Source organism: Equus przewalskii, chromosome 30 (genome assembly GCF_037783145.1).
Source record: "Equus przewalskii isolate Varuska chromosome 30, EquPr2, whole genome shotgun sequence".
NCBI lineage: Eukaryota > Metazoa > Chordata > Mammalia > Perissodactyla > Equidae > Equus > Equus przewalskii.
Genome location: NC_091860.1, coordinates 22,807,414 through 22,834,156, shown reverse-complemented (window position 1 = coordinate 22,834,156; position 26,743 = coordinate 22,807,414). Strand labels below are relative to the sequence as shown.

At 36.2% G+C, this 26,743-nt stretch overlaps 1 protein-coding gene across 4 annotated transcripts in view; it reads left to right on the top strand.

Moving 5' to 3' along the window:
• The first annotated feature begins 2,024 nt into the window (after positions 1-2,024).
• Positions 2,025-26,743, top strand: part of CELF2 (CUGBP Elav-like family member 2) — a 789,997-nt gene continuing 765,278 nt past the window's right edge. For 2 of the 4 annotated variants that reach the window (XM_070601467.1, XM_070601476.1), the window contains exon 1: positions 2,031-2,305. The gene's annotated coding sequence lies outside the window, so the exon portion shown is untranslated. Of the gene's footprint in view, positions 2,306-26,743 lie in introns of all 4 variants that reach the window. The other 2 variants (XM_070601451.1, XM_070601452.1) reach the window with 2 other exon arrangements.

Sequence of the window (26,743 nt, the reverse complement as noted above, 5' to 3'; positions counted from 1 at the left end):
ATCGTTGCTTTTTTCAGCTCTATGTATTTTTTCTTTCTTCATATTTTTCTTTGTATTTTTTTCGTATACATATTTTCAGCTCTATACATCTTTGTAGAACTCTTCTTTAAAAGGAAAGGATTGAGGAAAAGCCACTTGAAATTACAGAATGCTTCAAGAAATAAAATCTCTCTTCAATTAAATCTTTTGAAAAATCTATGCATAACACTTTCCAAGCCAAGGCATGGGTTGGTTTTATTGCATTTATGCTGTGACAAAGTACCATAATTAGCACGTTGGTGCAATTTACCACTGTTTCATTAAAGCTGATTGCCTAACTACCTGGGAAGTTAACATGGTTTCTTGAGTACTTGACCTGCCGTATTTTTCTATACCGCAGTTGTTTCTGGGAATTGAGCAAAGTCATTCATTACTGACAGAAGAATAATCCTGATAAAAGTTATATAGTACAAGGAAAATATGTAGTTTTCTTTTTGCCTCCTCAGCCCTGTCCATTTTTAATTGGTTTGGTTTTATGATGAGACCTCAAATGACAGAACAGTTAAATGGCGTTCAGCTAAATTCTTACCAATTTAGAAAGCTATAACATGTTTATTTAATTTATATTGTTAATCATTTCTCTTTTTAAAATCTGACTTTCAAAACTGAAGTGCATTAAAAGCCATCAAGTTAAGCCCATTCTTGGCTTTCAGAGATTCAACAAGTTATGCAGAAATAGTGAAATCCATCTAAATGGCTTGAGGTAGGGATAAGGGGGAAATGTCTTAAAAAATACAAAAGCTGACAGGCAAGAGTAGATGAAATGCTGTCATGTCAATAGGAATAACTTTCTTTCATATTTTCAACCACTGGCAAAGAACCATATCTACTTTTTACGTTATACATTTATACATATAAAAGATACATTTATCTTTTACTCCTTAACTACCCCGCCCCCAACTATGTGACATGACACACAAATCGGCATGGTACTTTTTGTTGGAGCAGTAGGATAACCCAAGAAAAATCCATACTTTAACAGGAGAACCAATGCTATATGCCATTATAGAGGCAATGATTCAGATCAAGAGGCAAACTTGTAGATAATCCACATGATGTGTAGGCTCGTAATAGCTTCAATACCAAAGCAGGCTATAACACCCTCATCTGAAAAAAAAAAAAAAAAAACATGTAGAAAACAACAAAAGAGCTTGTTGAAAATTCTCAGTCAGCTATTTACGTTCTAACAAAAGAAGGATGGGCTTCCTCATTTTCTATAATTCCTCTGCTACAAACTGACCATATGCTGCACATTGAGTACCCGTTTTATTTTCGTTGCTAAAATTAAAGTAGTTTTCTATAGGAGAGATCTTAGGTTGAATTTTCAATGTAGACCACATTTATCTCAGCGATTTTTAGTTATTTGCCCAGTTCATAAGTATGAAAATCAACTTTTTGGATTTGGGTACAGTAACTTTTTGCTTTAATATTTTATCCTTCTTAGAAGTTTCTGGTACTTATGGGACATCCTTCCTAGGCCCTTATGTCCTTTGAATTATTCTCAACACTACATACTCAAAAAATAAAAAAGTATCAAAGGAAAAGTGGAAGCCCTGGTGATCGTGGTATTTCTATTATTCCTAGAAATTTCAATGTTTATGAGATAAACAAAAAAATGAGGGGGAGTGTGTCTTGGAGAAGAGGACAGAACAGTAAGGGATGCAAAAGATGGTAATAAACAAATAATAACAGTAAAAGTATAAATAATAATAACTAATAACTATTATTATTGTTATACACATCTAGGAAAAGAAAAAAGGAAAGGAAAAAAACCCAAACAGAAATAAAACCCCATCATCATGAGCTATGGTGTATCGATTAAAATGTAAGGGAATTATATGCAAATGATTCACATGGAAAATGTAGAATACCTTTCCATGATGATTTTTAGTTGTCAGGAAAAGTGAGACCCCACGGCAGACAGAATGGTCCCAGCATGCTTGTTGCCTCTTTTTGTTTGCACAGTAGCTGTCAATTCCAGCCTTGCAGGTAGTGGAACCCAGCGGGAGAAGGGGCGGGACCCAACGATGCAGCCTGAACTGAGAGCAAATTTAAATTACTGAGCTTTTTTTTCCCTTTTTTATTTTTCTACTCTGCGACAAACTGAAAAGATTCCAGCACGCTAATTTAACCACCCTGCTTCTTCTTCTTCTTTGCCTTTTTTTTTTTTTTTTTTTTTTTTTTTGTCTCCCTGCTTCCAGGATAATTAAAAGAGAAACCTGTAAAGGCAAGATTCCTGTGAGCGAGTTGGTGCTGCAACGTGCTGGTAAGAAAATGAATTTAATTTTTTTTATCTTTTCTTTTCTTTTTTTTTTTTTTTTGGCTTTTTCTTTTTTTAAAGAGCTGAAGGCTTTGTCTGTCTAATGCAGTCATAAGCGTGGCTTCCCTGCCGTGAGGGGTTAGCGTGTAATGAAAAGGTGTAATTGCCTGATTTGTGACCTTGGCGTCATACTTATAATGGGTAATAACAGCATTCCTATGTACCCCGATGATGCTTCTCTCTGCGAATTGACTAGTTGCCCAGTTGCAACAGGGCTCACATTGTCGCACTATGGCAATGAGTTGTTGATCGTTTAGAGTTGACGTCTCAGTGTCCTGTCAGGGAGAATTCTTGAGTGTTCCCAGTTACTCCATTGTAGGGATGTTATGGGTTTTAATAGGTCTGTTATAGCCCATAACTCTTTTGCTGTTTACTCACCAAACAGGAAGTACAATGATAAAACTTTTTCTAAGTAATGCTGTCATTATCATAGACTTCCTTAGTCCAGACAATGAAACAGACTAAAGTGAGCGCTAAGTAAAGTTATTTTAATCCCTTTCATCTGTAACTAGTCAGGAGTTCATTAGACAGTCAACCGTGGAGAGCCTAGATCATCTGGGGACCTTGAACTTGAGATGCCAACTTTATTCTTTAAAAGGATGAATTTTAATTCAACTCAATTAAATTCAACAAGTATTTCTCTATATTCTGCCTTGGACCGGTACTCAGAATGTTCTTGCCAGTTATTCTGAGAAACTGAAGAAACCGTGGGGTGAATGTTCAGCACCAGCTATTTTTACTACTGTTAGAACTGATCAGATCATTTAAGACACATTTCAAAATGCATGACTGATGACCATGAGATACAATTCTCAAGGTTAAATCTCCTACAATCAATGTACTTCTATTCCTTCCATGCATGTAAATTGTGTTTGTCAATTTTCAACTATGATCAGTATATTTTAGACTGTGTTTTAATAATATAAAGAAGGGGAAAAAATGGAAATCTTATCTTTCTGTCAAACCAAACATGTCATTTGAGGATATATCCTTGTGACAAACTTTATTTGAGCTTACCCAATCCCTAGCTTCAGAAGCTGGAAGATACATCGAAAGGTTTAGACTTGTCAATGAGTCTGCCTGGATTTGGATCAAGAAACTTAAGAAAAAAAATTTTCTCTTTTTGCCTTTAAAAACATATATAAAACATCAAAGGATATTTTCTGCTGTTGTCAATTGTTGTGTGTAAACTGTGGTAGTTTTTGTTTTTAATAGATAAATAAAAATGTAATGAAAAGAGAATATCAAAAAGAGAATGTAGTTACCAAATGTCCGTTAAGAGCTTTCTCTAAAGAAAAACTCTCCTGTGAAAGTTTGAACATTGTAAGCCATTTGCATCTGATAGAGAATGTGGCATTGCACACACTGGTAACATTCAGTCCCTAGTCTCTGTAGCTATTCTATCTAATTGTGTCATTTCTACGTTTAACAGCTCTGAACTGTGCCACCCCTTGGGTCCTCACAGATGCCCCCAGATCACTTGAAATGTCTAAAAAGACCTCGGAACATTAGAAAATGTCAATTGTTAGAATAATTTCTGCCTCTTACAACAAGAGAAAATACTATGGATTTAATAGTTCATTTTTAAAATGTTTTTATCCACCAGTAACTGTCTATTAGGAACATTTCAGTTATAATTGGAATAAATTGTTGCCCAGTAACAAGCGACTAAGTCTGTAGCTACTTTCCATAGAATCAGTGACTAGAAATAGCTACAAAGAGCTAAATGCAAGTCAAACCACAGCACTAGCATTCCTTAATTTTTTTTAAAAAAATGCATTTCTTTATGATTTTACCATTCTACTTAAATTCTTAAATTTTCTACTCAAAATGCCTCTTCCGTGAAAATTGATAATTGACCAACATCCTGTATGTGAAGAATAAAGGCCAATAGACCTTTGAAAAAATTTCTTTCTGATTCAAAATAAGAATGAGAGTGAATAAGCACAACCTCTCAGAGTATGAGCGTTAACAAGATTCTGGGCTAGAAATACCATTCTGTGTGAAGAAGTGCTATCATCTCTTGCAGAACATAATGTAAAATTATGGGTTTCACTGTGGGGCTCTGTCATTTGAACTGGTAATGAGTCCATAATTCTATAGATTGCTGCAGTTAAAATGATGCTTTCCCCGATTAATAAAATATTGAATAACACTGAAATTACTTTAGTTAGATTTTACCCTATCCATTTTTTCAACAGAAAAAGAACCAGTAATAGCCCCAAATTCAGATATCTAAGCACACATAATATCAGAATGGCTTTTCTTCTTCCCTTGCTGAAGTGCTATGACATTACAATTTCAAGAGCAAAATTCTTCAACAATGGTTCTGCATTTGCCATTTAGCTTTTGTGGCATCTGGGAATAGTTTTCACCTTATAATTGCACAGGTGTTGAAATAAAAAATACCATATAGTGAGAGTAAACACTGTTATTTTACACACAGACATACAAACAGACAAAATTATATGTGATGCCAGAATGAAAATGCAAATGCCATATGAAGGTAGAAGTAATACTTTCTAAAAATATGACATATGACATTTGCTCAATTCATTATAAATGTTTACTGAGTATCAACTATGTCAAGATCTATGGGAAATTGAAAAATGAAAAAGCCATGTCTTGGTCATCAAGGGAATTACAATGTAGTAGAAGTTTAACTGGTGGACTAGAAAATGTAATTTGATTAATTAGCCTATGACGAACTTAGTGTTGTGTTGGGCCCACGGGATCAAGAAAAATTATAACATGTTATTTCTGACTTATTGGAACAGGCATATTCTTCACTTCCCACGTTTGTTTCAGCTGTTTCTCTATAGCCACATATGTGTTTTATATTTCCCATGTTTTTAAAAAGTTCTATTAGTATTGATGCAAATAGTTTTAATACCTGTATATTTTTAACTATAAAAGAAAAGAAGCAAGAAGCACTAAACTGGATATCAAGAGATATGAATTCTAATCCCCAGTCACCCACTGACTTTGTTACTTAACCGTTTTAGGCCTCTGTCTCCTCACTTTTGCAAAGAGGAAGTGGGCCCATCCAACAGTAAAATTGTTCAGTTCCGCCGAGCTGAAGATGGGTAACTTCCAAGGAAGAGAAAGAGGATGTCAGTTATGGTAGGCGTTGTAGACCAGTGGTGTAAACAAAACCACAAGAGAATTATCGGTTAATAAGCCACAAGTCCTAGCCTCTGCATTTCTGCTGAATTGATGTGTGCTTAGGCCACTTTCTTTATTTCGCACCCTATTCTCTCTTCCTTCATGTGGTAATGCCCACAGGACTAGAGAGAAACATTGCAGCAGAGCAGTAAGTGTATATAAAGAACGCTAGTCTACCATCTGCTGAGAGACTTCCTCCACGGGACCCAAGAAAATACAGAGAATATCTCTCGCCTTAAAACTAAAACGTGTAGCAATGCTTTTCTTAAACACATAAAAATATTCTTCCCTGTACCTATCGCCATTAGTACCTATCACTAACACTTCAGAGTAATGACATAACTCAAAAAGTCATTGTTTACAACCTACATTAATAATATAAAATATATTATAAATATAAAATTAGAATATTTTCTAATACCTGTTTCTAAAAGTTTTCCAGTCCATCCATCTTATATTTCCTGGGTAAGTCTACAAGTGCTTAGTTTTACGAAATCTCATAATCTTTTTATTTTCTTTCAACCTTTCTGGCTTCCTGTTTTCACAAAAAAAGAAGATGGAGAGATACATGGGATATATATACATGTGAGAAATTAGTTTAAATTTTGTTCCTTGATTCCCATCCATATATTAGTCAATCTTTTAGAGACCCAGGTTGCTGGAAGGAGGCAGAGAGAACACTAGTTGTTCTCAAATTACCTCTATCAGAAGGGCAGCAAGACAGAAGGGCTTGTGATCTCTTTATTCATTCATTCCAAATTTGTTCTTAAATGTCTGTTCTTTAAAAGACACTGATATACCCTGAACCATACCCAACAGATATGGTTCCTATCCTCAAGAAGCTCAAAATCTAAGACATTTTGAAACCAATGAACACAAAATAAATATATAATTACAAGTGGTGGCAAGTGTTGTGAAGGACAAGAGCAAGTACTCCGATAGAAACTATAGAGGACACTAGTTAAGATTGGTGGACTTGGGGAAAGTTGTTCTAATCCAAAGGTATAGATGCTAACTCTTTCTAAAGTTAAAAAAGAAAAACATATTTCTATTTCCTCATGTGTTTGGGTTCTCTTCTCTAAGCCTGGATCACTCCTTCTAGATGTCCATATCAATTGCTTCCTCACCCCCTTCATGTTTTGCCCAAATATCACCTTCTCTGACCACCCTATTTACTAGTACAACTAGTCCCAATCTTCCCTCTCCTCCTTCACTGCTCTATTTCTCTGCATAGACCTTATCACCTTCTAGTATAATGTATCACACATATTTTGCAATTCGTTTACAGTTGGACTCTCCCCATTAAAATAGATGTTTCATGAAGGCAGACATCTTGGCCTATTTTGTTTACTGCTGAGTCCCTGGCATCTGGATATGCCAGAGACATAGCAGGTGCTCAATAAACATTTGTTTAATGAATGTTGGATGTTATCAAAAATGTCAATATCATCCTAATCGGTAGACTTAGGGCTACATTCTGGTCTGAATGTGGAAGTGCAGGAGACTGGCTCAGAGATGTGGGGAATGGGGTCAGGGAGGCTCAGGAAGACAGATCTAGAAACAGAGAGGGCAAAAACTAAAATAGAAGATCCAAATAAGTATCAATTCCCAGAGTGCAGACAAAGACACAAAGAGAGACGGAGATATAAGACATAATCAGAGGTGATAAGATGCAACGAGTGGGTTTCATAAGACAGATGGCAATTGGGGCAGTAATGGCGGGATTTCTGATGTCGTATAAATGTGTAAAATCTACTGGAATGTGGGTAAGATCATCTGGAATAAGGTAGATTTTTCTTACACTGTAACTGTAGCTTTCCTGGGACCTCTAGAACTTTCTTAAGGAACTACAGTTGATTTGAGTAGTAATGAGCTGATCTAATAAATGATAGTCATCTAAAAGAAAGCAAAGTTTGAAGGAATTGGGAAACATTTTACTAAAGTTGTTTTATAACCACATGGTACAATCTGACATTTTCTGTGTACTTCTTAAAGTAGCACTTGAGCAGTACAAATGGCATTCCTGAGAATCTTCTAGTCATAGGATGATGTAAACAGGCCACAGAGAAATGGGCAAAACAAGTTCTTTTGTTCATCTTTGATTCTACTATATCCGTATATTAAAACAGCCCTAAGTTCTGCAGACAATGTTACAGGGAGATAATGCACTCTGAATATCCATCTTTTTAAAGGTTATTATGAGAAAATAAAGATGTGATGGCGTGCTTTTCTGGCAAAGAGATACTTCGAAGATGTGCGATTTTCTGAGTATTTTTATTGTGCTAGGCCTGTTATCTAGCTAATCTATTTAACTGAAGAGTTGGAGATGAATCCCCAAAATTCTTCTCTTCTAAAAGACATTTGTTAGGGATTTTAATCAACTAAATTGGTATGTAATTTACATGCAATAAACTACAGCCATGTTAAGTGCACAAGTTGATGAGTTTTCACCAACGTATACACCTGTGAAACCACCACAGCAATCAAGATACAGAACATTTTCATCCTTACAAAAGTTTCTCTTGTGTCTCTTTGCTGTCAATCCTATCCTCCACACCTAGCCTTAAGGCAACCACTGATTTTCTTTCTGCCACTATAGGTTAATTTACATTTTATAAAATTTCATGTAAATGGAATCATACAGTATGTACTCTTGCCTGGCTTCTTTCACTCAGCATAATCCCCTTGAGATTCGTGCATATTGTTACATATATCAGTAGATTTTTTTATTGCTAAGTGGCATTCCATTGCATGAATATACCACATTTTGTTTATCCAGTCACCTGTTGATGGAAATTTGGGCAGTTTCCATTTGGGAGCTATTATGAGCAAAGCTATATGAACATCCATATACAAGTCTTCACGTGGCCGTTAAGTGTTCATTTCTCTCCGGTAAATAGCTAAAAGGGAAAATGCTGTCTTAAGAAAGGTGTATGTTTAAGTTTATAAGGAAAAACCAAGTCGTTTTCCAAAGTGTAAAATTTTATGCTTCCGCCAGGAATACACGAGAGTTCCAATCACTGGACATCTTTGCCAACAGTTGGTATTGCCAATCTTTTCAATTTTACTCATTCTAATGAGTATGGGGAGGGTTCTCTCTGTGGTTTTAATCAGCATTTCCCTGAGAAATATTGATGTTGAGCATCTTTTCATCTGCTCATTGCCTTATTGTAAACTGTCTGCTCAAACCTTTTGTCCATTTTTTTTTTTGAGAAAGATTAGTCCTGAGCTAACTGCTGCCAATCTTCCTCTTTTTGCTGAGGAAGACTGGCCCTGAGTTAACATCTGTGCCCATCTTCCTCTACTTTATATGTGGGATGCCTACCACAGCATGGCTTGCCAAGCAGTGCCATGTCTGCACCCGGGATTCAAACCGGTGAACCCGGGGCGGCCGAAGGGAAACATGCACACTTAACCACTGCACCACTGGGCCGGCCCCATTTTTTATTGTGCTATGTGTTCTTTTAATACTGAGTCGTAGGAGTTCTTTTCATATTTTGGATAGAAGTCTTTTTTCAAACATCTATATGGAAAGTATTTTCTCCCAGTATGTGACTTTTCTTTCTATATATTTTTTATGATGTCTTTCAAGGAGCCATATTTTTTAATTTGGATTAATCCAATTTACCAACATACCGTATAATCAACATGGCAATTCGTTTTCTTTTAGGGTTTATAATTTTTGTGTTCTTTCTAAGAAATCTTTGCCTATTAGAAGTCAACAAAGATTTTTCTTCTATGTATACTATATAAGTTTTGTAAATCTAGTTTTCACATCTAGATCTATGAACCATTTTAACTTTATGTTTGATATGAGGTAAAAATGAACGTTCAATTTTTTTTATGCAGAAATCCAATTGCTCCAACATCATTACTGAAAAACTTACTCTTTCCCCCATTTAATTACCCTGGACCATTTGCCAAAGATCAGTTGACCATATACGTGTTGGTTGTTTTCCGGAATCTCTAATCTTTACCATTGAGTTATGTCTATGCTCCTGCTGATTCCATATTGTACTAGTTACTGTAGCTTTATAGTAAGTCTTGAAAGCAGGAGTGTAAGTTCTCCAATCTTGTTTTTCCTTCTAAAAATTGCTTTGGCTATTCTAAGTTGTTCTCATTTCCATGTAAATTTTAGAATTAACTTGTAATTTTTTACCCAATATAAAGCCTGCTGGTATTTTTATTGGAGTTGCATTGAATATATAGTTCAATTTGCAGAACTAATGTTTTAACTACATTGAATCTTTGATCCATTAACATTTATTTGGTTCTCCATTTATTACTTGTTCTTTAGTCTCAACAATGGATTGTAGTTTTGAGTATAAAAGAGTTTCACCATTTTTATTAAATTTATCCCTAAGTATATAATGTTTTGGATGTTATTGAAATGGAATTGTATTTTTTATTTCTTCTTCCCACTTTTCTTGCTGTTATATATAAATACTATTGATTTTTGTATACTGAAATCCTATACTGCTATCTTGACAAATTAGCTTATTAGTCTAGTGGGTATTTTTTAATATATATATTTCTTAGGATTTTCTGAATAACCATCAACTCTTTAATCGAAACACTTCATCCTTGCCAATCTGGATTTCTTTTATCCCTTTTCTCAATTGATTGAATAGCTAGGATTTCCAGTAAAATCTTGAATAGAAATTATGAGCATGAACGTCCTTAACTTGTTCCCAACCTTAGGGGGAAATCATTCAGTCTTTCATAACAGAGTATGATTTTAGTTGAGTTTTTTGTTACATGCTTTAATGCCTAAATCCTCTTCTATTCCTGGTTTGCTAAGATTTTTCACAATGAAAGGGTATTGTCCTTTTATATATTGAGGATTTGTGTGTTTGTGTGAGGACGATTAGCCCTGAGCTAACATCCATTGCCAATTCTCCTTTTTTTGCTCGAGGAAGATTAGCCTTGAGCTAATATCTGTGCCAATCTTCCTTTACTTTACATATGGGATGCCTCCACAGCATGGCTGATGAATGGAGTAAGTCTGCACCCAGGATCCAAACCCACGAACCTGGGCCGCCAAAGTGGAGTGCATGGAACTTTAACCAGTCAGCCATGGGGTGGCCCCCATACTGACGATTTTATTTGCTAATGTTTTATTAAGGATTTTTGTATCTCTATTCATGAAGAATATTACCTGGCACCTTTATTTTCTCATAGTATGTTTGTCTAATGTACAATCAGTGTAATACTGATCCCATAAAATAGATTGGGAAGTATTCCTTCCTCCTTTCTTTTCTGAAAGATTTTGTGTAGAATTCGTTGTTTTTTTCCCCCTAAATGTTGGATACAATTTACCAGTAAGCTATCTGGGTCTGGAGTTTTCTTTGTGAAAAGACTTTTTGTTAGAAATTCAATCCCATTTGTAGATATAGAGTTATTTAAATTTTCTATTTCCTCTTATGTTAGCCTTGGTCATTTGTGTTATCCAAGGAGTCTGTATGTTTCATCTGAATTATCACAATTATTGTCATAAAATGTTTATCATATACCCTTATCCTCTGAATCCTATAGGATCTGTAGTAGTATCTCCTCTATCTTTCTAACATTAGTAGTTTGTGTTTTCTATATCTTTTTTTTTTAAATCAATCTATTCGCTTTCTATTTTTGCTATGGAAAATTGCCATAAACTTACTGGCTGAAACAACACAAGTTTATTACTTTATAGTTCTGTATATAAGAAATCTGACACAGATCTCACCAGACTAAAGTCAAAGCATCTTCAGAGCCACCTTTCTTTTAGGAAGCTCCAGAGGAGGATCCATTTCCTCGCTCATTTGAATTGTTGGCAAAACTCAATTCCTTGCGGTTATAGGAATGAGATCCCCATTTCTCTACTGGTTATTGGCTGAGGGTCATTCTCAACTTCCAAAAGTCGCACATATTCCTTGGCTTGTTGACTCCTTCCTCAATCCTCAAAGCCAGCAATGGTTGGTCAAGTCCCTCTCAGTCTTCAAATCTCCCTTCCTTCTTCCATTTCATCTCTTTAACCCAAGTGAGAGGTTCTCCACTTGGAGGGACCCAAGCAATGAGACTGGGCCCATACAGATATTCCAGGATAATCTCCCCTTCTCAAGGTCCATAACATTAATCATATCTGCAAAGTTTCACTCACCATCTAAGGTCACATATTTACAGGTTCCAGGGATCAGAACACAGACATATTCAGGGGTCCAATTTTTGCCTTCTATGCTAGAAACTCACTTGATTTTAGCTTTTTATTCATTTTCTATTATATGCCTTTAAAGCTATAAATTTCCCCTTAACCCCCTCATTGGCTGTATCCCACAAGTGTTCATTTATTTTAATATTTCATTCAAAATAATTTTAATTTCTTTTGTAATTGCTTCTCTTTCCCATGGTTTTTTAGGAGTGTGTTAATTAATTTCCAGATACTTGGACCTTTTCAACTTGTATTATTGTTGCTGATTTCTAATTTAATTCCAATCTGGTCAGAGAACTTAATAATATCATAATCTTTATGTCCAAACATATGGCTTAACTTGGTGATAATTTGAAATGTTCATAAAAAGATTGTATTTCCTGCAGTAATTGGGTGTAGTGTTGTATAATTGCCATTAGGTTGGCAGTAACCTTCTGATCTTATATTTTTTACTTGTTTTTCATCTATTTGTTTTATCAATTACTAAGAGTAGAGTCTCTATCCATGATTGTAGATTTTTCTATTTTTCCCCTTAGCTTTTCTTAGACTTTGCTCCATGTATTTTGAAGCCTTATTATTAGATGTGTATACATTTATAATTCTTGTATATTACTGTTGTATTGACCTTTTTCATTATAAAGTCTCCCTCTTTTCTCTAGAAGTACTCTATTTTAATTGTTTCTTTCCTTCTGGCTGAGTTCAAGATTTTGTTTGTTATCTCTGGATTTCAGCAGATTAACTACAATATGTTTAGGAATGTTTTTCTTCGATTTCATTCCATTTGAAGTTAATCAATTTTCTTGTATCTGAATTTAATATTTTCCACCAAATTTTGGAATATTTTGCCATTATTTGTTCAAAATTGTTTTTCTGCTCATTTCTCTCTCTCGCCTTTCTTTTGGGAGCTCCAATTACATTTATAATAGCCTGATTGATATTCTCCCACAGTCCTCTTAGACTTTCATTTTACTTCAATCTTTTTTCTGTCTTTTCAAATTGAGTAATTTGTATTGATCAATCTTCAAGTTTACTAATACTTTATTCTACCATCTCCAATCTGCTGTCAAGCCCATCCAGTACTTTTTAAGGTTTACTGAATTTTTCAGTTATGAAATTTTTATTTTTATATAAATTTATTTCTCTTCTTATCTTTTCATGAGAAAAAGATAAGAGATTTTCCCATCTTTTCACTCACTGGTGTCATACTTTCTTTTATTTTTTCACTGCCTTAAAGTTTTTATCTGCTAAATCCAAACTTCGGACCAGTGGGAATTGGTTCCTGTTGACTGTCTTTGTTCCTGTTTATGATTCACACTTTCCTGTGCCTTTTCATGTCTAGTAATTTTGGTTGTAAGCTGAATATTTAAGATAATTTGTTATTATGACAGCAGATTCTGTGCTGCTCTGAGACCTGTAATTCTTTTATTCCAATATTCAATTAATCTGCCTGGACATGAACTGTAATTATCTTCTCTCTAGTATACAGCTACTGATATCTCTGGTCTATTCTGATGGCTTTAAAATGCTACTTTTATTAGTCTGACTTCCTGAAAGTCTCCCCTGCGCCTGTGTAATTTGGAAACTAGGGATTTGGGCAAAGACTTCCTCATATACTGGGGCTTCCCCTTTCTATGGTTTCTTTTCCTCTAGGAATGTCCTTCTAAATCGAGCTTCTTTGGCACATCCTTAGGATCTCACTTCTGACACTAAAAATCCCTGAGGCTTCAGTTTTCTGCTGGCTGTGCTTCATGCAACTGGACAATGTATTCAGCTTAAAAAGCAGCAAAATTATGTACTTGCCCATGCATCCTTTTTGCTTCAAGAGTAGAGTCCTCTCTGACCTCTTCCTGCTTTGTTGCCAGGCCCTATAGAATTTCCCCTCACCATGCGTAGTTTATCTGTCAGGCAGATGCTATGGGCTTTTGGTTTCATTCCTCTGCAATTATCTTATTCTCAAGAGTTCACCTTTACATTTCCTAGTGAACTCTGATTTCTGCAAACATTTGCTGACAAGGCTGTGATTTTCTACCACCATTTTTCTCATCCATACCTATGGGGATTGAGAAATACCTCACAATTCTGAACCTTTATAACTATGTTTTTTTCAAGAATAAATTCTCCCCAACTTATATTTTTGGACACATCCCAGTGTCTTTAAACCATTAGAGTCTTTTTATGCTTTATTCAGTTTTTATAATTGTTATCTGTGGAAGGATTTGCACAATCACTTAACACCACTGCCATAACTGTGAATTCATTTTTAGATATATTGATGTATTGTATATGTCTGCTATGTCACAGAGACTGTTTAAAAGTAAGAAATAAACTAATCCAAGGCCAGCCCGGTGGCACCATGGTTAGGTTTGCACGTTCTGCTTCTCAGCGGCCCCAGGGTTCACCAGTTCGTATCCTGGGTGTGGACATGGCACCGCTTGGCAAAAGCCATGCTATGGTAGGCATCCCATGTATAAAGTAGAGGAAGATGGGCACGGATGTTAGCTCAGGGTCAGTCTTGCTCAGCAAAAAGAGGAGGAAGGGCAGTAGTTAGCTCAGGGCTAATCTTCCTCAAAAAAAAGAAAAAAGAAAGAAAAGAAAGACACTAATACAAAGAGAAAATTTTTTGACTTTTTCGTGTATGTCAATTTTAAACCTACTCTGTGGTCATTTCCCTCTCTTATTAAATGGTTAATACATTCACATCTCATTCATTTTAAGAATTGGAATCATGCAATTTTATAAAAATGTCTGTGAATGAACAGCATTCCATAAGATTTTTTTTCTACTTTAGGACAAATTGACAAGATTCCAGCCCACTAATCTAACAACCTTAAGGTCTCATTGGAGCTGACTGTGGAGCTTCCAGTGACACTTATGAGAGTGTTTGCGTCACATATAAGGTAGACAGTTGAGTCATCAATTGTTCATTCTCATTCTTCAACTCTGGCTATCAGGAGAAAGAAAATACCACTGAAAAAAACTGGGCAATCACAGTACCAATTTATTGATTTTTCTCTCCAAAATAAATGCTATTTACATGGATAACTAGCAAATACACATGAAAGGATATACATTAAAGGGAGTAAATAGTTCCTTATGTTTATGAAGATACATTTTAGAGTGGAGATCCTTGCCATTGAGATTTTGGGTCCTGTTGTGTGTTGTATTGTGTTCCCCCCCCCCAAAAAAAAGATACATTGAAGTTATAATCTCCAGCAGCTCAGAATGTGCCCTTATTGGAAACAGAGTCATTGCAGGTGGAATTGGTAAAGTTAAGATGAGATCATCTTGGTGTAAGGTGGGCCCCTAATGCAGGATGACTGGTGTCCTTAAGAAGATAGCCACACAGGGAAAACACTTTGTGACAATGAAGGCCTCTGGATAGAGTTATCAACTGCAAGCCAGAGAACATCAAAGATTGCTGGCAAACCACTGTAAGCTAGAAGGAGGCAAGAAAAGATTCCCTTACAGGTTTCAGAAGGAACATGGCTCTACCAACACCTTGATTTTGAACTTCTAGCCTCCAGAACTGTGAGACAGTAGATTTCTGTTGCTTTAAGCCACCCTGTTTGTGGTACATTTTTATAACAGCTTTGGGAAACTAATAAAGGTGCCACTGCTAACTAGGCACTTTGCAGGTTTTAGTAAAGAGTCATTTAGTCAAAAGAGTCACTTTTATAAGGAAAAGTTTTAAGAATGAAATCCTGGGGAGGATGGTATATGCCATAATATGTTGAAGAGATTTTTGGTTGTTCTTGCTGTTCTTGGGCATTTTTTAATGTAATGCTTATATGCCTATGTCTATCCATCACATTCATTATTCACTCAAGGGGAATAATCATTAAGCCATTGAAGGGAAAACTAAGGCTTCTTATGTTAAATTATTTGTCCAGAGTCATGTACTAAACTCTTGGAAGACATGAAGTAAAAAAGAGAGAGAGAAGCATATCATTGCTCACTCCCAGTTTGTCCTCTAAACTACACTGAGCCATTGAATGTTAAATATCTGAAATTTAACACGGATTTTTAATCATTAAAATATTTGAAATCTAATGTATGGTAATGGATGAAGACTAGACTTTTGGTGGAGAACATGATGCAGTCTATACAGAAGCCCAATTATAATGATGTACACCTGAAATTTACAGACTGTTTTAAACCAATATGACCTCAATAAAAAAAAATGCACATCTAAAAGGGAAAGAAGTTGAACTCAGGCAAACTGGAATTATATCTTAAAAGCAAATATTTTTCTGTGCTACTTTTAATTTTATACCAGTGCTATTTTCTATAAGATTGTCAAAGGAGACTTTTCTGGGAAAGGTAACAGATTCTACAGTGATGTGAGAGAGGAAGTCGTAGGATATCCAGGAAAATAGTACCCAAGGGAAAAGGCAACAGCGTATAAAATAGCACTATAGCAAGAACAAGCATAAAAGAGTAAGCTATCAGAATGACTGGAGCAGAACACCAATGAGTGGAATGGTAGGACAGAAGAGAGGTCCAACCCTGTGGGAAGAGATTGGCAAACTTTTTCTGTGGAGAGCCTACACCGTACACATTTTAGGCTTTGGAGTCCATATTGTCTATGTAGCAACAACTCAACTCTGCACTGTAGATGAATGAAAGCAGCCATAGACAGTATGTAAATGAATAAACATGGCTGTGTTCCCCCAAAATTTATCTATGGACACTAAAATTTAAATTATGTATAATGATCATGCGACAACCATTTAAAAATGTAAAAACCACCTGGACCTCACAGGCTATACAAAAACAGTAGTTTGCCACCCCCTGCCGTGGGGCATTGTAGGACATGGTGGGGATTTATGATAAAATCTTTTGCAGGAGAGGGAGGTTTGAGTTGAGGGGTGACTTTTAAAGGATCGCTGTGGATGCTCCATGGAGAATAGACTGTTGGGGGAAAATGCATGACAGCAGAAGAGCTGTTGGGTTAGTTCTGTAAGAAATGATGAGGCTACAACTAGAATGTCACCTCTGGAAGTGATGAGAAGGAGGCAGCCTTAGAACATCATTCCAAAGTGGCTCTGACAGATTTTGCTCATGAATTGGGAATGGTGTCTCCAACACAGAGGTCAACAAGAAAGATGGAGAAGATTGACAAGATTTCAGGGTCAGAGTTTCCAAAGTAGCATTCCAAAACACAGTTCATAAGCTTTCTTATTGGAAAGGATACTTATGACGTATGTTTTGAACAATGCCCTACAGTTACCTTTCTAGAGCACTCTTCTGTAAACACATGCAATGACTTTCCTATACATCTCTCTTATTCGGGTAGGGCAGTTATTGTGATGCTTGCTCTAAAAGTGAAGCAGATGGGCACAAAGAGTTTACAGAATTTGCTCAGAAGCACTCAATGGGTTCCTGATGGTCTCCTCCTAAAGACCCCTAGCCTCGTGTTTTCTGGCCCCTTGGTCAGGACACTGCCTACCACACCTGTCTGCCTCTGCCTCATGCAGTTGGATGTAGATATGTAAAAACAACAGTACTGAGTTATCCATGTCACAAGTCAATTATTGGCAGAATTATTCAAGCTCTTTTGCTTGGCCACTCAGAGGAAAAACAATAGAAAAGTAATTTTCTCTTTCTGCCTCCAGATCAACTTCTCAGGGTGACATCATTACCCAGGAAAAAAACAAAAATGCAATTATATAATTTGAGGGCCTCTTTCTGGGGAATAAGTATCATTCAATCCGTCAGTGGAAGAAGGACAAAGAATCTGTTGTGCTTTAATTAAAACATTTTGCCCCCTAACTCACATGCTCAATATATATTGTTCTCACTGCTAATGTAAGGCTAGGAAGAAATGCTCCTGGTTACTTGTTAACACTTTGTTCAGACCCCATCTCTATTTTTTTATGCAGAAAAAGCCTTAACTTTTAAATAATGAACCTCTAAACTTCCAATTTTGAGCAATTAAGATCAACGAGTGTATTTTTCTTTGAGTGAGCAGACATTTTCTTCCTTTTTTTCTTTTGCATATTCCACTTTTAAGCTGTTTAGCCCTTTCTTTTGTAGTGGTTGTTGATAATTCCTTTTTATTTTGTATATTATTGCTCCTAAGTGGCTTTGGCACCTGGTTCTACTGAAGTTAACGGTAGATTGCTGCTTTCCAATACTGAGGCTGCTGGGGTTTTGTGCTCTCCTGAATAGCTATTCCAAGGCAGAGAGTTGGTCAGCAGAGATTAGTAAGAATCAATTGAAAAATAACTCGGAATATTTCTCATACTCAAGATCACCCTTGACAAATCCCATGATTGGTTCAACTTGTTTCAATGTCATGCCATTCATGTGTACAAGGGAAGATGTCTTGTGTTACCCTACAGCTCTACTTTATGATCTAAGTTTAATCATAGGCCATTTCCCTCTGCATCACCCCAAAATTCCTACCAGCCACATGATAGGAATTATTCAACTTTGTGTCTACTATCAGGAATGTAGTTGAGAATTAAGTTTGATGCTGAGGCATAGGGTTAATCAAATGTAAAGGCTGTCTTTTATTACCAAGTTTGAGAACATTAAGTGTTATGATATCTATAAATATCTATAAACATTCTATAGGGAATTAGCTTCAGAAACCAGAAAGAGGGGATGTCAAAGCAGTCCCATCTTGCTGGCTCTGTAACATCAATATTTGAATGGGTATCTATGCTCTCATCCTACTCCCAAATATCCTTAACCTAAAGATTTTTATAGTAAGTAAAATTTTACATTAAATAATTTTCCTAGCATGCAAGTTTTGAAAAAGAAAAGCATCAAATACCCTAACAGATAACCAGCTTCATGATGAGAAAGTATAAATTTATTCCTTATCAGGGTGTTAATAGGTTATAAACATTTTTTCAAATGAAAATCTTTGGGTTTTCTTCAATCACACTGTTTTTGATTTTCTTCAGAGCTGTGATTTCCTATAGTCCACAAGTTCTTTCTTACAAGGTTAGTAAACTGTCAGTGTTACCCCCATTTTGGCCTTTAATGTTCAGGTTCTCTTAGATCACGTTAAAAGCTCAACATATGTCCATACAGGTGTCCTGGAGTAAGGAACTTAACTGTTCTTCCTTTCGGATGCCCCATTTTGTGACCGATATTTTTAAAAAATATGTATTCTTTTAGTAAATCAAGAATATTGTGAGGACAAACAAACTAATGTAATTGAACTTATTCTCACAAAAAAGAGAAAAGAAACTCTAGAAGTTTAGATAATTTAAACAAATATGCCATTTTTATTTAATTTCTATAATGGTCAACACATGTATCTATACAAATGCAGGAGATTGGAGACATAAAAAATTCAGAACAGTTAGCCTAGACGTAATTCATACACTTTAAAATGGAAAATTACACTGTGAGCCAACCATCTAGCTGAGAACACTGACCACTCCACAGTCTTAGGTCAGTCCCTTGATTGGACATTTCCATAGCACATCCCATAAGATCAAAAAAAACATAAATTTAACAGATTCAAAAATAAGGTTGTTGATCCAGCAATTTTTCTCCTTGGAATTTACCCAAAGGATTTGAAAATTTATGTCCACACCAAGACCTACACATGAATGTTTATAGATGCTTTATTCATAATTGCCAAAACTTGGAAGCAACCAAGATGTCCCTCAGTAGGAGAGCAGATAAATAAACTACAGTAAATCCAGATGATGGAATGTTATTCAGCACTAAGAAGACATGAGCTATCAAGCCATGAAAAGACATGGAGGAACCTTAAATGAGTATTGCTAAGGGAAAGAAACCAATCTGAATAGGCTACATACTGTACGATTCAAACTTTGTGACATTCTGGAAAAGGCAAAACTATGGAGATAGTAAAGAGATCAGTGGTTTCCAGGGGCTGAAGGGGAAGGGATAATTATACAGAGCACAGAAAAATTTTAGGGCAGTGAAACTACTCCGTATGATACTATATTGGTGGGTATATGTCATCACAGTCATACATCACTTAACGACAGGGATGTGTTCTAAGAAATGCATCATTAGACGATTTTGTCATTGTGCAAATAACGTAGAGCATACTTACAGAAACCTAGATGGTACAGTCTACTACATACCTAGGTTATATGGTACTAATCTTATGGGACCAGTGTCATATATGCAGTCCATCATTGACTGAAATGTCAGTATGCTGCAAATGAGCACACACACTTGTCCAAACCTGTAGAATATACACCACCAAGAGCCCTTATATAAACCAAGGACTTTGGGAAATAATGATGTGTCAAGGTAGGTTAATCAGTTGTAACAAATGTACTACTCTGATGGGGAATGTTAATAACAAGCTGGCTGTGTTGGGGAGGGGAAGAGCAGGGGTTATATGGGAAATTGCTGTACCTTCCTCTCAATTCTTGCTGTGAATCTAAAACTGCTCTTTAAAAGATGTTTGTTTTTTTAAAAAAAAAATAAGTGTCAGAGATAATGGACAACTAAAGTTACAACTCTGTTCACCATAGATTGGTGATGCCTTTGATTCAGAGAGTTTTTGCATGACTGCTGAAATATAATGGATGGGCCCAGAAATGTTTCATCTCTCTGGTTTGCCCAAGTCATATTCAAAGCTAAGTAAACAGAGAAAATGGAAACATCTGGTGGGCCTTCAGACATCCAAAATTTTAGAGCTAATTCTTTCTTAATTATAAACCTCATCAATCACATTTGTATCCACATAGCACCAAGTCCTATCTTCTTGACTCAGCAATTTTCTAGGCAGAGGATTATCAATACGTAATATCTCTAAAAAGTAAATATGATTAATAGCCCACAGTCTACAGTTGTATGGCCCTTGAGCTAAGAATGCTTTTCTATTTTTAAGGGTTTAAAAATAAATCAAGAAAGAAAGGAAGAAGGGAAAGAATGATATGAGAAAAGAAGGAGGGAGGGCGAGAAAAGAAGAGAGAGAAATACGAGACAGAAACTGTATGTGACTCACAATCTAAAACAGCTATAATCTGGCTCTTAGACAAAGTTTGCCAACCTTTAAACTATGGAATTTACAATATTTGAAACTATAGCATAGAGTCTTTATTACTTTAATAATTATCTTTATTATTCCTCATATTATTTTAGTAAGAATATCAATAACTGCTCCCCAAGGAAAATAAATCATGTGTATAATGTGGCAAGTTTCTTTCTGTCCTGAGAATATATGTAACACAATTTAATGCTGTAGACATAAGCTTCTTTCAGAACTTGATTCTGTCTTCTTATGGTTGAGTCATTGTCAAACATCTATTGAAAATATCACTCAGATACCAGTTTCCATATGAGTAGTTTTCTTACCTATCCTTCAAGGAAAAAGATGGCCATGAGCTTTTCCATCTTTTATCTGATATAAGACTATGTTCCTCAGCACATGTGTATTTCTTTTGTCAGCAAGTGAGCCAAGATTTGGATGGAAACACTATAGACCCAGTGCTATCTGGTTCTCAACAACATTACAGGTTTCCATCCACCAAAAGCTGAAATCTGGCCAGTGTTAGGCTATTTTATTTATTGAAGCTTACAACCCCAGTTATCCTTTTTTGTCATAAAGTATACTACACATTTTATATGTTTGACTTATGCCTATTGAGATTCAGACATTTACCAGAAAATTCGGAAGGAAGGACCTTACGTACGCATTTCTCTTCATAGCATCTAATGTAATTGGGGCATTGTTACTATATCTAACTTTAGATTATAAAAATATCAGCTATAAAAGATAAAGCCCTCTCTAAATTTGCCCAAATCTAAAAATACTATGTAGTCATTCAAGGAAGATAATTTTTCAGTTTTATTTGAACTCACCATGAATATAGTATACAAGAGAGAATTCTAAATAAATTGTTAAATCAGAATGACAGAAGTGGCTTCCATGCAGGGACTATAGCTAGAAGAAGTCAGTACCTCATGAACACAATTAACCATGCCTTTCTTCAGCCCCAGACATTTCTCAAAACAGACCTCCATCATGCTGGCTGGGACAATTTCAGCTTTTAAAACATTCACAGTGAAGTGTAAATTTCTGGTGGCAACTGAATATCTTATCGGGTTTGGGAGCAATAAGAGGGTAAAAGTACAAAGAATGGCTTAAAATAATTGGTTTTGTTTGGTATGGTTTGGTAAAACTGGGAGGATTTCTTGATCTTTCTTTTTGTTCATGATCCCTGCCCTCCGACCCCAGCCCCTGCATAATCTCGTTGAAAAGTCACTTGTAACAGCCCTGATTTTGACATTGCTTCCTTTCTCCTCAAGCAAGTTTGCCTCTCACGTTCTGAAATAGATGGACAAGTAGAGGCGTCCTCTTTCTACATTTCCCTCACTCTTTATTAGAGATGGTTCATCTAGATTGATTTCCAAACTGCGTAGAAGTTACGATAGGAATGAAATAAGTGTCACTACTACTTTTTCAACTTTTCTATAATTCTCATCACTGAAAACAGGCAAAGCCCTGCTCGTTCTAAGGTACGATCTGGTTGGAAGTTGTGACTAAGAACATGAGCTATGGTACCAAACAGATCTAGGTTTAAGGTCTAGATCTACCAGGGGACCTCGGGCCAGCTATTTAATATCTCCAAGCTTCAGTTTATTCACTTGGAAGTTAGGACTATTAGCACCTTCCTCAATGATTTCTTGTGCAGAACAAATGGCATAACATGTGCAACCCTGTAACTTAATGGTTCCTTAATAAATGGAAATTATTTTTATTATTAGCCACAATTTAACCCTGTTCAACTTTTTCCGTGCAGAGAAAAAATATCTTCATTAAATGTCTTAATGAAGCGTTATCAAACTTGACCTATCGATTTGGCCTGGTTCCCAGGATTTTGCCTATAATTTCTGGTGTCTAGATTCTTTTTTGTGGACTCTGGACCTTGCTGCTCAATGGACATATAGTTCCCAGCTCTCTCTCCGCTACATAGTTCAATGGTGTTTAATCTATTTAGGAGAAGAAACTTTTTCCAAGTGAAATCATATATGTAGCCCCAATATATAAAATAGCCAAGAGAAGAGTTACTCAAGTTTACCCAGAAGTGGAGCCCAAAACCTCACCCTATAGGCCTCTGAGTAATGTCTGAAGGACATCAGATTTCCATCAATCCCTTCAGAAAACCCCTGGTGTGGCAGATCTCCCTGAACTTAGCTCAAAGCCCAGGTTTCCTGGAGAACCAGCTCTCCTCTTGTCTAACCGAACTCCTTTACCTCCAAGGAGATGCCCACGACCCAAGCTCTGCTGGCCTAGCTAAGTCAGAGCAATACCGGGATACAGTCCTCATCAGGATCACTGGAGGTACAGATGAGGGCTCTCATATCTTAACAAGGTTCCCAAATGAGTGAGATCCTACCTCATTTGAGAATCCCTGCCATAAAGAACAAGATGGTCAAGGTTTCCTAACTCCCACATTGAGGGAACAAACTCACTCTCCATATTTAATGATGGCTGCTTAACAACCGCTTTTGAAAATGAGAATTAGAAAGAATAACTAAAAACTATGTATTATGAGGAAAACTCAAAGTAGAGAGAGTCATCTACATTCCAATAAATCATTCTTTTAGGGACTGTTTTTTAAATATTCCGTTAGCTTATTTTTCATTTAAGCACCAATAACCTTTTCTTTTATGGTCTATGCCTCAATATAATTCAGATGACAAGGAATCTTTCCCATTGTATTTTGAAAGAAGAAAGATGCAAATAGAATGCTTTTCTGTGGCCACTTGTCATTCAGTTTAGGTAATCGTCTCCTTAGAGAAACCTTCCTTGACTGCTGAATCCATGGTAGCCAATGAGTTATTGGCCATTACATCAAACTGTTACTTTTCTGTATATCACTTATTTCTATATATTTTCATGTTTATTTATGTACTTAGGTATTTCTTTGTTTATTTACTTATTGGTTGACTGCACTTCTAGAGTTTGCTCCATGAGCACGGGGACTTTCTTTCCCTTCCATGAATTGCTTGGTTGTTTGGGCCCATAATAAATACTTATTAAATGAAGAACGAGTAAATGAAGCAGTGAAGTGAACCCTGACTTTTAACCACCCTAAAGAGAATTCACCTTAAAGAGAAAGGCACGACAAAGGAAATATTCTCTCAGCAACAATTAAACTCAAAAGCTAAGGTAATCCACTTTCCTGTTCTCCATTTCTCCCTTCTGAGCTGTGTTGTATTAGACTGGAAGCTATCATCCCAGTCACAGATCTTCTAAAAGAACTAAAAGTTTTTCCAATACCTTTGCCATTTGGGTTACACATGATACTACTGGAAAATTTATAATTCAGTTCGGAAGACTTGGGAAGATGAGGAAGAAGGGAAACAATATCATTCCTTTGTTTTCAGAGCTCAAGATTTTGGGTGATGATTTTTTTCCCCCTTTTAATTGTGAATTGTCAACTCAATTCTGTAGTATGAGGGAAATCATGCAAATGTTACGCTTCATTTTCCTTCTAATAACTCAAAATAATTATTCACTGGCAGAAACATGGGCTTAGCAGTACATGAAATAATACAGAATCAGGTCTCATTGCATATGTAGAAGGTCCAATTTAGGCAAAAGTTATTTCTAGCAATGCATGATTCTGAAACCTCAATAGCCACGCTTTGAATGTTTTTAAACTCATTAATGTTAAGTATCATTTTCCGATCTTTATAAGCAGATATAGGAGTTAGCTTTATAGGAGTTGCTGTAAGTGGGTGAACAATATTGATTTGCACATATACTCAGTGTCTGTGAAAAAGAATTGCAAATAGTTTGCATAGTAAATGTCTTTGAGGAGACAATTCCATTTTGGAGGTTGTTGATTATATTCATACCTTTCAGTGCATGGGGAAAAATTCTGTTTAGAAGAATAATTGTTCGAAAATATGGTAATTTTTTTGGAATGTTATAAATTATTGCCAACGCACAAATGTGTGAAATGTATGTTACGATTAGTGTTCAATAACAGATTTGTAAAAATCACCCAATTTAAAATATGAAAAAAGTTGGTTAAAAAACTGGTTTCATAATGTTAACGTTCTGCTTGCTGTTAATAAGTATTGGCTGCAAAGGGTCAAATCAGTTTAAGCAACTCTGGGTTAAACAGTGTTAAAAAGGTTACTTTACTGTAGGACTTCACACAACCTTGAATATGCTAATATTTGATTTGTGAATATTCAAGCCAAGTATAAAGTTTGCCTGACTTACCAAATACACACCAAAGACAGTTTTCTTTTTGAAACAGTGTTTTTTTATTTTCCACATTGTATGATGCTTTGACATTTTGGGGGGCCTTGCTAATCCTTAACAGAGTACCCCTCCCAGGGCTAGCTAGCTCCTAATGATGGTAAACTTCCAGCTGTCTCAGCCTGTTTGGGCCACTAATAACAAAATGCCACAGATTGGGCAGCTTATAATCAGCATAATTTTATTTCTCCCAGTTCTTTAGGCTGGGAGGTTCAAGATCAAGACACCAGCGTAGTCCTGTTCTGGTGAAGGCCGTCTTCCTGGTTCATAGCTGGCAACTTCTCCCTGCGTCCTCATGTGGTGGAAGAAGTAAGGGAGGTCTCTGGTGTCTCTTTAATAAAAGCATTAGTCTCATTTACGAGGGCTCCACTCTCATGATGTAAGCACCTCCCAAAGGCCCCACCTCCTGATACCATCACACTGGGGATTAGGATTTCAACATATTAATTTGGGGAGGAATGCAAACATTCAGACCATAACACCTGTCAACATGCCAGTCCCGAGTTCACACCCCTGATTACCTCCCTTTTTAACTCTCACACACCAAGCCAATAGTTCCCCTGCCCCAGAGCACCCCAGGGCCAGGTACCAGACAACTGGGACCACCGTCACACTATCCAGTCCTAAGGCTGTGCCACTGCTTAACCTTCCTTACACCTTCCTTCCCGTGGAAAAGACCATGAAGGCTCTGCACCATGCATTCCTCTAGTTCCTTCTGCTGCTGACCAAACTGGGGGCTTCCCCACGTAGAACTGCATGGCCTGGCATACCCTCTCTTTTTTTGAAACTGTAAGTAATCCCTTCAACGGCATTGACCCCTCTAAGTCATCACTCAGTCACGTCTATAAAAGAAATTCCCACAGGTGCAGTTGAGACAGTTTTGTAAACAGGCTGGTCAACACTGATAGACTAGAGTATAAACTTTGGAGTGCAACGTGAGTTCAAAGCAAACTCTGTTTCTCACTACCTAAAATATCATGGGGTAACTTCTCCAAGCATCTCTTTCCTCATTTGTAAAATGGAGAAGGTGATAATAATCCCTCGGAAAGTATCTTGAAGATTTAATAAAACAGGGTATGTAAAACACAGCTCCTGGTAACAGACAAGAGTTCAGTGTCTATGTATATACATAAATTCAGTATGTAAATAGAGGAATGCACATACCTAAGAGTGAGCCAAGTTTTATATTAGCCAGTTGTCATCCTCAAGATATGAAGAAATCATATTTATTTGCCCATAAATAAAATCACCCAGTTTGATAAAGACAATTGTAAAATTGCTATCTGTGTCTTTGGTTTTGCTTCATCTTAGTTTGATAGTTAAATAAAAACAGAAATTAGGTCTTCCTAAGATCAATTTCATTTCTTTTATGCATTCCACCTATTAAGCTAGTCCCTAGACTTCTGTTTGTCCAATGAAAGAAGGAAAGGAGGACGCCGAAAATGCAGCAAATTAAACAATTCAAAGTATGCTATAAAGAAAATGTTTCCTCCTTAACTCTACAAGTTATAAAATTTTATACCTCTTAAAATAGGTTTCAATTAATATACCTGTGACCTTTTGATGGGTTAGGAATATAAGCCATTCTCCTGTCTGTATGCAACTAGCCATGTTTGCACATTTTAATGATCAAAAATTAACTCGACTTCCAACAGGTAAAGAATCTAAAAATTAAACGTACCAAATAAAATATTGTCATAAATCACATAATGCTATTCTTAATTAGTGTACCTAATAATCAAGCAGGCACTGTATCTGCTTTTCTGGATAGAGATTTTCTTTTAAAACTCTGCATTCCAAATCAGTC